We start from the raw sequence: 10,929 nt of genomic DNA, 5'->3' as shown, positions 1-10,929 counted from the left end.
CTCTAGCCATCCAATTTGACATTTGATAGGTAAGAGTATTTGGGATCTCTTTTCCTTGTAACACGATAAATTGTCTCATAATTCTTGTTTATTTCAAATCGGGTGGTTGTGTTATTAATTTTAAAATTTCAAATAAATTTTCAAATTTCGTAAATCACCTCAAGCCATCCAATTAGGCATCTAATGGTTAAAGAGTATGTGTTTTTTGTATCAAAGATAAATTGTCTCATAGTATGCAATTCTTTATGCTATTAGGATATTTTGTTATATTTATTGCAAAAATCAGCCATAATAAATGAATAAAAAATACAGTAAAACCAAGAACCTGAACTTTTTCAATGGAATGAGAGAATTGCCCATGTGAATTGCATTAGAAAAACGACCGAGACTTGCAGTCACACAGAGGAAGAGAAATTGAAAAAACCAAGTAGATTCTGATTACATTGTTAATTGTTAAGTGCCAAAGGCAAATAGATGATCGCGATGATAGATAAACACACATGAGCGATGAGGGGTTAAATAGTTAAGTATGAGATCATTTATGTGAAGAAATGATCAAAATGAATGTCGAGAAGATCGAGTTGTTCAAAAGTTCATCCAAGGTTACAAAAACCCATTGCTAGAAAAAATTTACCTCGTATGCCGACACTTGAAGCACTAGTTTATAAATGTACATAAATGGGAATTTAATCCAATTCTCCATGAGAGATGATGCAATGAGAATTATGACATTCTAAAAAAATCCTATATATGTATTCACTCTTGGGCAGTGTTTAGAACCCGATGATTTTCAATCAGGATCACCAATTCAGTCAGGACCGAACCTGCTCCTTATGGTATGGGTCTCGGCACGGTTCTCCAATAAAATCTTGTTTATTTATTCTTTTATTTTTTGAAGTTTTATCTTATATTATCTTTGATCCTTTCTAAATCCCCACCATGTAAACCCTATCGATTTTTATTTTGTTTAATTTATTTTTAATATTTTTTAGATTACTGATTTAGACTGATTCAAACATGATATGGATCATCATTACAGTGATTTGACATGGATATATAAGTGAATGATCCGCTCCACCATCTGAGTTTTGAAACATTGCTTTTAGGGAAACACATCTGTCCTGGCCCCCAATTTGACAAAAAATTTGTCATATCATCTCAAAATTAATTGCATTCCTACTTGGACATCATATGTGTCAATACTTTTTTTCCTTTTTTTTTTTTGTATGGATGCTCATGTCTGATTTTCATAGCAGGGCCCATGACTCATCGAGTCCAGTCTTTGGTCCCCAGTAGTGAGGTAAAGCATCCCAATCCGTTCTAGTATTGACTCGATTTTCAAAATCTAAAAATACTACTAAAAATGGCCAAAAGGTTAACATGGATAGCTACAATCACTAAACTAAAGCAAGTTTTGTTTGTAGTATGCTTTCATCTCCCTCCTCCTCTCTTTCAAACTAATGTTTTTATTTTAGGAAAATTAATCAAATTATTTATAAGTGACATTTTTTTATATTGTTTAATTCAATTTAAAAAATACCCATAAAAGTTACGCGGTCTTGAGTTGAAATCGTTCCAAATCGGATAAAATAATGAATAGTTAATCTCTTGATAAATTTCCTTACATTTTATGCTTGTCATACATTACAAATTGGGACAATTCCCTTTTCCCCAAATTATTCATATTTTCTGAATGTCTTCTTATTCATTTCTCCAATGATATAAAGTTTTTTTTGTTTCTGTTTTGTCAATAATAATAATAATGTAGATGAGTGCATGTAGATCTTAAAGATAGGGTGCTGTTTAAGATTGCAATGGAAGAAAAAAAAAATGAGAACCGAGGTCCGGAAGTGGTTGATTCTTCCTTAGTAACTGAGTTGAAGTTGAAGTTTTGGCATAGAAAAAGATCTTGTTATAACTAAGGCCTTAAAAGTAAGCAAGGTGCGTATGTGTGTTTTTTTTTGGGTAGGTTCGTGGGGAATACAGGCTTTACCTGTTTTAAAAAAAGAGGTTTTCAAATTTATCAGTGTAAATGAAAACTTCTACTAGTAGTTGAGGATCAAATAGTGTTACCACCACGACCTCAATCACGTTACCACCATGACCTCAACAACATTCCAACAAGTATTTGTTTTAAAATAATTACTCAATTATTTAAAGGCCCTGACTAATTGATGTTGCATTATAGGATCAACATGTACGAGGCAATTTATTTCGTTTCATGATCGCATATCTTTTTCAGTTGAATTTGTAGATCGATATTTTTTTGATATATGTTAACAGTAGGAATGGAGAGTGGGACGTTACGTTAGAATTTCTAGATTGATATCTCTGGCATGAAATGAGTCAAGTGCAAATAAACACCAATTTTATCCCATAGATTTCGTCTCTAGCTTAAAAATTTCATATATTAAGTTCCAATAAGTGGTCAATATGGGGGTGCTAATTGGCCCTGGACTTGTTGATGCATTGGGTTGACCCAATTGAGGTTTGGGTCAAGACTTGATTTTAAAATGGCAAAGGTTTACACTGGTTTTTTGCCTAATGCAACCCACGTCTTTTTTTTTTGAGAGAAAATTCAAAGATATTATTAATCTAGAACGAGGTTAGAGAATCCAAAATAACGGCTTCAAAGAGGGTAGAATCTCCTTTGGCCAGGGAATCAACTAGTACATTAACCTCCCTATGCACATGAACAAAAGAGGCAGAAAAGGAGGCGAGATCCAAAATCTGAAATAACAAATATTTCAACTCCCAAAGAAGTTTCTGATCCCCTTTGCACCATTTCACAACATTGAGGGAATCCCCTTCAAATAATGTAAGAAGTCCCCAAATTCCTCTCCACAAGGGAACGAAGGCCAAAAAGAAGAGCAAAGATTTTTGCATAATTCGCAGTCCGTACCCCAAGTGGCCATGCATAAGAGAAGATCACATTACCCATCAAATCCCGAAGAACCCCTCGAAAACCAATAAGACCCGGGTTACCCAATGAGCTACCATCAAAGTTGAGCTTATAAACCCTCAAAGGTGGGACCATCCATCTGCCTTTGGGCCTACACTTTTGGAAACCCAAATAGAAAAGGTTAAAAGAATTGCATCTCACATCCACTTCAGAAATATTCTGTCTACAACTCGTAACAGAGAGGTACAACCAGATGGAATGCAAGATTTTTTCCACAATTTTTCCAACCGACAAATAGATACCTTCAATCATTCTTGTATTTCTCTCTCTCCAGATCTTTCACAGAATGACACCTCTAGAGATTTGCCATACAACACTCCCAGTCCTTGGTAAAGTAACTGAAAGATTATGAAGAACCCCAATCATCGACGGTGGTATTACCAATGCAGCCCCAAGCTTATAAAAAAACCACCTCCAAATGCGACTGGTAAACGGACAATGGAGAAAGAGATGATCACCAGCCTCTCCGTCTTCCTTGCACATGAGACGTATATTCGATAAAATTTTCTCTCTTAATCAGATTATCAACCGTGAGAACTCTTTTTTGAACTGCTAACCAAAGAAAACCTTGCACTTTGAGAGGTCAGGGTTATTTCCACAAGATAGCTATTTCAAATATAGACCATCGCACCCTATCATGGTAGAGTAAATGATACATAGATTTAACTAAAGAAATCCCATTTTTGTCAATCTCCCAAACTACCTCATTAGAAGCATTTTGCAGGATATAAACATATGTTAATAGTATATGAAGATCAGCAAACTGAGATAAAACCAAATCATAAACCCTATTATAAAGTAGAGTAATATTCCACTCAAACTACTACCCTTGCGAAAAAAAGCTTGGCAATAGTGGCTTCTTGATTAGTTGTCAAATGATAAATCAAAGGAAAACTTAATTTCAATGGGCAGTCCCCCAACCATTTATGATGTCAAAAGGAGATATTGCAGCCATTACCCACACACCACTGAATATCACGATGTATAAAGCCTTTACACAAATGGATAGCCTTTCAGGTGGCTGACATGCCCCTTATTCCATACCTATTCTCCACCCATATACCAAACCTATCAGTGCCATACTTTGAAGCAATCACTTCGTACTAAAGGTGGTATTTAAGAGTAAGACATCTCCACCACCATTTACAAAGCAAAGCTTGATTAACCAGTTTGATTTTTCTAATCCCAAGCCCTCCTTCCTTTTTAGGCATACACACTCCATCCCAACGAAGGAGATGAAACTTCTTCTTCTCCACAGAGGACCCCCACAGAAAGTTTCTCATCATAGTCTTTATTTTTTTTGCTATCGAAGTAGGGATTTGTATAATAGATATTTGATAAATAGGCAAGTTTGACAAGCATGCCTTAATGAGGGTAATCCTCTCCCCAAAAGATAAATACTTAAATTTCCACAAATCTAGCTTAACTTGAATACGCTGCAAAGTTTTATTCGAAACTGCAATAGGGAGACGACCATCTGAAATTGGCATACCCAAGTAGGTAATAAGGAAAAATTCAATCTTACAACCAAACTCTTGTGCAAAAAAGGAAACCTCTGCATCAGGACAATTTATACCCACCATACCTGTTTTTCCAAAATTAACCTTTAAACCCAATGCAACTTCACAATACTTCAAAAAAATAACAATATTTGCAACCTGCACCTGTTGTGCTTCACAAAAAAAAAGGGTATCATCAACATATTGTAATGTGAAACACATGGTCCCCCATTGGGCATTTGAAAGCCTGTAAAGTGACCATTCCTCATTATATTGGTAAGCATCAAACAGAAGCATTCCGCATATGTAGTAAAAAGGAAAGGGGAAAAAGGATCCCCTTGACGTAGCCCTCTGGTGGTCTTAAAAAATCCCATCGAGCTCCCTTTATAAAGAATTGAAAAGTGAGCTGAAGACAAATAACCCAAAATCCATTGCCACCACTTTTCACTGAAACCCATATTTTTCATAATTTCTAACAAAACATGCCATTCCACCCTATCATAAGCTTTCTCCATATCCAATTTAATAACCACCCCCGGATTCCCATCAAGGATCTGAGAGTGAATGCAATCCTGTTTAATCAGAACACTATTAGATATCATTCTGTCCTTAATAAAAGTCGATTGCAGGCCAGAAATAATAACAGGTAAAACCTCCTTTAGTCGCTCAGCCAAGACCTTAGCCACAATTTTTTATAGACTCGTAAGAAGGCTAATCGGTCTAATATCCCCCAATGCAGCAATCATAAACTTTTTTGGGATCAAGACAATAAAAGTAGAGTTAACCCCTTTAAAAAGGTTTCCACTTCGTAAGAATCCCCTGATCATTTCCAATAGCTCAAAACTAATCCAATTCCAAAATTGATGAAAAAAGATTAGAGGGAAGTCATCAGGACCAGGTGCCTTGTCACCAGGTAAAGCAAAAACTGCCTTTTTTAACTCTTCCAAAGAAACATCTCTATCCAAGATAGAACTCAGGTTAGGCGGTAAAAGTTTGAAGCCTCCCCGGCCCAATCTAGGGGTACAACTTACTTCCGAGGTAAAAGCATGGTGAAAGTGGTTAATAATAGCACGACTCATACCCTCACCATCATCCGTGTCAACACCATCAACTGCCAGACCAAAGATATCATTTTGGTGCCTCCTGGCATTTGCAATAGCATGAAATAATTTTGTATTCATATCCCCCTCTTTCAGCCATTTGACCCTGGACCTCTGTTTCCAATACACCTCTTCCACCATCCTAAGCTCTTGTAACTCATTCAACTTAGCCCTTCTCTCCCCAGCCATCTCTATAGTCCAAGATCCCGTTTATTGAATTACTTGGTCCGTGGTCTCAATAGAAAGCAACACTTCATCAACTTTCCTTTTTTTATTGAATAACATTTCTCTTTTTTCCAATTCATAAGCTTATGCTTAATATTGAGCAATTTCTTATGGAGTTGAAAATCAAGAGACCCACTGACAATCGTATTCTTCCATGTGCTTTTGATAAGGTCTAGAATATCCTTTTCCCTTAACCATCCAATTTCAAAATGAAAAGGTTTAGTACCTCCCAAAAAACCCTTAGAGGTTAACAGAATCAGAGTATGGTCCGAAGAGAGCATGGGGAGTGGTTTAACAGAGGCTACAGGGAAAATTCAGACAATTCAAGGGAAACTAGGAACTTATCTAGTTTAGACATGGAGAGGGAAGTCGCATTCCCATTAGGCCAAGTAAATTTCACCCCTGCAATTGGAAGGTCAATGAAGGCATGCGATTCAATGAAGCTATTAAATAGATGCATTGACGAAGTAATCACTCCCCAAGCAAAACATTCATCTGGCCAACGGCTAAAATTAAAATCCCCCCCAATACAAATATGATAAAGAAATTGAGAAATGACTTCAGTTATTTCTTCTATAAAACAAAATTTCTGAGCAGAACTATGTGGACCATAGACATTCATCAGACCCCATTGAAACTCAACTTCAAAACCCACAAAGCCAACAAGCGATAAAAAATCTTTTTTGACAACACAAAAAGAAAGCAAAATCGTAGGGTCCCAAATTCACCAAATACCACCAGACTTACCCACTAAATCAATGCCCACAAAATCTACTCCTCCATGTCCTCAGACTTCCCTAACCCCAGAAAGAGAGGGCTTGGAAGTTTGGTTTCTTGTAAAATAAGAGTAGCAGGTTTATACTTACGAACAAAAAATAGAATGTCTTTTTGCGTTTGGGGTCACCTAAACCCCTAACATTCCAAGAAAGTAATAACATTAAAGAGATTTGGGATGGGAAGAACCTGAACCATCCTCCCTTGGTCCAAAATAGACTTGTTTGAACAGCATCGCCTCCTCCATGGTCACATCATCAGCATCATCCTCTGAGGAAGAAGAAGTGGTGGCGATATCATTAATTTGAGCCTCTCTGATGACCACTCCAGCCGTCGTATCACACTTCCCTTTTGCTAACAATCTAGCTGATGAACGAGTACCTTTAATATGGCTTTTACCTTTTTTCTTCTTCGCACACTTCTCCTTAATAGGGATAAGAGTCTCAACATCTCCACCAGACATCAATGAATTGGATTTCTGATTTTCACCGCTAGTGGGAGCCAATTTTGCAACCCTAATTTTCTCTATGATATCATTAAAAACTACCCCTATGGGTAAATCGAAGTCCATGCCATTGTCATGAACTATCGACCCCTCTAACTTCTCTACTTGATCAACCCTACCATCCCCCGTAGATGCCGAGTCCATCCCCTACGGCTCTCCGTCTTGATTCTCTTCTGGCACTGAACCAGGCACTGTCTTAGAGAGATGTAGAAGTAGGGGACGTTCCTCACGCATCACAAAGAGTGGGGCCATGTCCACTACCTCCATTCTCGACACCACTCCTGCTCTTCTTCCTGAGGCACATCAACATTATCTGATAAGTTCAGCACATGGTCTTCAACATCACCATCCTCCGCCATAGCAATTGGTTCAATATCATCTATAACCACCAAAGCTAGCGGGTTAACCAACAGAGGATTGAAATGCAACATCTTCATAGCTCGGGTCTTCCTTGCCGAACGTCGATGCCACAGAGGATACATGGTGGCCAGAATCGCAAGTATCAATTGGATAACTATCACCTTCTTTTGCATCTTCCACTGTGATGCCAAAGATTTGAGATGTTGGAGGAGCACCTTCTTTGAACTTAAGGGATGAGAGGCAAACCTCTCATAATTGACCACCTTCACCTCCATGAACCGATCGCCCCCCTTCTTAGCAATATCAAGGAGCTCCAGGTGTCTAACCGCCGTAGATTGCGTCCATCCCAAGGAAAACTGCTTGTTTAGGCAGCTCGATAAAACTCCCATACCTACACCTTCATCCTTTTTGGAAACTTTCCTAGAAACTTACGAACGTATCTTTGATAGACCCTCGGTCACTTTTTTGGTCCTGCACCACGGTCAATAACAGATTTCTCCAAGCCCGCCGTATTATTCGTAAAACGCCCCACATGCACCCAACGCTTACGAATTATAAAATTTTGAAGTTTCCTTTGCTACTTACCGAAATTGCGAGGACCTACCCACTGCTGGCCGGAATTCCAATTTTTTGGCCTAGGCTTACGACAGTGTACGACCTCCTTCCACCCAGATTTTCCATTAGGGTCATTGTCAACCTTCTGCAGTCCTGAATGAAAAGGGCCTCTCTCAATAGTTTCTTGCATCACATAAATGGAGAAAAATTCTTGACCCACTCGCAAGGTCAATATTTTTGGGATGTATGCACCTTCCAATTTCTAGATGCGAACTCTTACAGATCTAAGATCAGCCACAGTGAAAGAAGACTTGTCAACATCACAGAACTCACCACATTTGTTAGCGAGTTTATGAAAAATTTGGAATGACCAAGCATAGGCAAGAACACCCAATAGTCTGATCCACATGCTACATTTTTGTAGGTATGATTGATGAGAATCCGGCCTCTAAGGGTCAAGGGATAATAGTTTCGCTCTAATACGCACAAAACGATTCTTCAAAGCCTCAACAGAGTCCATCTTAGAGAGAAGTTTCCCTCTAATGCCCTCTAATACCAGTTTCCCTCTAAGACCCACGTCTTTTACCCTCGTTAAGGACGAGTTAAGGAAAAGTTTTAAGGTCCTCAGCCCTATAGATGAAATCATGGGAATTTGTTTTTTTTTGTTTTGTTTTTGTTTATCTCAATTTTTGAATTCAAATTAAATATATATTTGTATGAAATAAAACTAATTTTAGGAAGTTATTTTTTTTCCTTCTTCTCACCATTTTTTCGTGTTTCACTTTCTTTCTTTCTTTCTTTTTTTTTTTTTTTTTTGTTGAAAGTTTTCATTAGTTTTGTGTTCCCTAGGACTTAGCAGAAAAGTCCCTTTTATTTTTGAAATTTAAAACAGTCCTATATATTTTATATTGGATATTGTATTTTAACTTGTTTTTTTTTTGGGTATCGCATTAATCTTTAGTTTTGGAAACCCATACTTCTTACTATAATGCCCTTGGAAAAAACAGTAAAAATTTAATTATGTGAATAAAAATATCAAAATATCCTACAAAATTTAAAATTTTAGGGGTATTTTTATCATTTTATATATTTTAAAAGACGTCTTTAATATTTTTTTATAAATTTTTGAGCTAAATTTGATGCATAAATTTAATTACGTGGAATAAAAATAAACAAAATATCCTACAAAATTTAAAAATTTAGGGGTATTTTTACCAATTTATTTATTTTAAAACACATCTTTGATATTTTTTATAAATTCTAGAGCCAAATTTGATGCATAAAAAAGTAAAATTAAAATAGAAGACTCACTAAAAAATTGTCAAATTTAAGGGTAAAGTTTCAAATGTATAAATTTAAATTTTGATAATAAAATAGGAAATTATCAGAAATATACTTGAATATTTGACTTATCAGAAAAAAAAACGTTATACTTTTTTATACCCACCCATAGCATTTTATTTTATTTATTTATTACTTTTTTTGTATTTTTTTTGACTAAAATAACTTTTACGAGAGTCATATATATAAAGGCATCATGACATCACGGTACCGTGATATATTTGACGTTTTAAGATGTCACAATATACTCACGTTACTCAAAATACCATAATAAATTTACGGTATATCTGGGTACATAAAATACTCTAATGGCCTTCGATATTGAAACCCCAAAAACTGATGTCTTCTCATCTTACAAGTTACTTGCAAAACTGCAAATTCAACAAGAAATAAAACAAACAAAACATGCGTACTTCTCAAAATCAAAGTTTTACAAAACATGCATCCTTCTCAAAATCAAAGTTTTACCGGACACATAATTATGATGGCTTGTTAAATGGTCAAAACGCATAGATCTGATCCGATAACAAAACAAGAGAGAAAGCTCTACAACACAAATAGTATACTTGAATTAAAAAGACTCCATAAAAATATATTTCAAAATCGAAACAGCCATTAATAAACAATAATGATTACTACAAAGGGCAAATTATCACTTGCTGATAAGAAATCGGGGTACTACGTTATTAATTTGTATTTTTTCATCAATATGTGAACATTGAAATATTTTTTCTCTGTATTAACTTATTTTGACTATTAAATTTACATCACACAAAAGAAAAATCATAGAATTATCACGGATGAAATATATAATCATAGATGGACTATAATAAAGAATGATTTTAATTGATAAAAAATGGCCACCACAATCTCGAATCGGTGGAGTACATTATATACTAAAATTGAACTTGTTGGTTTACATTTTATAATTATTTTAATACACAAATAATAACAAATCCAACCTCTTATTTTTTTACAATAATTATTTGTTGTATTACCTTTGATCTTTTTTTTTGACAAAAACCTTTTATTTCTTATAACAGTAACTTTTTATTTATTTATTTACAAGAAATGCTCATCATATATTTTTTTTTTTTTATTTTAACAAGGACCTTTTTTTTTTTTTACAAGGAATACTTGTTGTATAACCTTTTTCTTTTTTTTTTACAAGAACCTTATATTTTTTTACAATAAACTTTTATTTTTTGACAAGAAAAAGAAATTTTGTTGTATTACTTTTTTTTTTTTTTTACAAGAACCTTATATTTTTTTTACAATAAGCGTTTATTTTTTTGCAAGAAATTTTTTTTTTTTGTATTACCTTTTTGTTTTTTGACAAGAACCTTATATTTTTTTTTAACAAAAAATATTTTTGTTTAAAAAAAAACTCTATTTTTTTTGTAAAAAAAATTATTTTGGAAAAATTAATTTGCTTGTGAAGGAATGATGGCCACCTGGGCAAGAATTGATTATACGACGTCCAACGTACTAAAACAACACTCTAACCATCATGTCAAATGTTAAGTTGTGATATAAAGAAGTCACTGAATAAGTATATCATACTTCTTTCTGAGCTATTACCTTGGCGCAATTGTCATACATCGAATC

The sequence above is a fragment of the Amborella trichopoda genome, chromosome 7, assembly GCF_054954075.1.
Source record: "Amborella trichopoda isolate Santa Cruz 75 chromosome 7, AtrichopodaSantaCruz75HAP2 v2.0, whole genome shotgun sequence".
NCBI lineage: Eukaryota > Viridiplantae > Streptophyta > Magnoliopsida > Amborellales > Amborellaceae > Amborella > Amborella trichopoda.
The sequence above is the reverse complement of the archived record's forward strand: the minus strand, read 5'-3'. Positions refer to the sequence as shown.